The sequence below is a fragment of the Nannospalax galili genome, unplaced genomic scaffold (genome assembly GCF_000622305.1).
Source record: "Nannospalax galili isolate Female #2095 unplaced genomic scaffold, S.galili_v1.0 scaffold1286, whole genome shotgun sequence".
Classification (NCBI taxonomy): Eukaryota; Metazoa; Chordata; class Mammalia; order Rodentia; family Spalacidae; genus Nannospalax; species Nannospalax galili.
This window is the reverse complement of record NW_008354018.1, coordinates 1-843: the sequence shown is the minus strand read 5'-3', so window position 1 is coordinate 843 and position 843 is coordinate 1. Positions and strand designations below refer to the sequence as shown.

At 46.6% G+C, this 843-nt stretch overlaps 1 pseudogene; it reads left to right on the top strand.

The window, feature by feature from the left end:
* Nucleotides 1-8: 8 nt before the first annotated feature.
* LOC103748474 lies at nt 9-730 on the top strand (annotated as a pseudogene).
* Nucleotides 731-843: the final 113 nt, after the last annotated feature.

Here is an 843-nt window from a genome sequence, read left to right as displayed (position 1 = left end):
CCTGCTTCCTCCAATTCTATTTCTTCTTTTCTTGTGGTATCAACGAGACATTCCTATTGCCCCTGATGGCTTTTGACAGATACTTGGCCATCTGCTGGCCTCTCCACTATCCTACCATCATAAGCAGCTGCCTCTGCTTAAACCTGGTGGCCCTCTGCTGGGTGACAGCCTTCCTGTGCTATCTGGTCCCCATCTATTTCATCACTCAGCTTCCCTTCTGTGGCCCCAATACCATTGACCACTTTGTCTGTGACCCTGGTCCTCTTCTGGCCCTGTCCTGCACCCCTGCACCTGGAATTGAGTTAGCCTGCTCTTTATTAAGCTCACTTATTATCTTCATCACCTTTTTCTTCATCCTTGCATCCTACACCCTGGTTCTCAGGGCAGTGTTCCGTGTCCCTTCAGCAGCTGGCAGACGTAAGGCCTTCTCCACCTGTGGTTCCCATCTAATTGTGGTGTCTCTTTTCTACTGAACCATAATGGTGATGTATGTAAGTCCAAACTCTGGAAATCAGACTGGGACACAGAAGATTGTAACTTTGATCTACTCCTCAGTGACTCCACTTGTAAATCCACTGATCTACAGTCTCCGGAACAAGGATGTGAGGCCCCCTTGAGAAAAATTCTTACGCATGCAAAAGTTAGAGTTAATGAGCTCAGGAGCCATGTGCCTCCACATTTGTTTCCCCCATTTCTAAATACAGTTTATGATACTGGGGTCAAAAAGTGAGGAAAGGGAGGGCAGGGGGATGAGGGAGGATCAGGGAAAAGAGAAACCAGAATGATGTATGCAAATGCCACAAGGAAACCTTTTACTGTGTTAGCATTTCAATTGATTAAAAC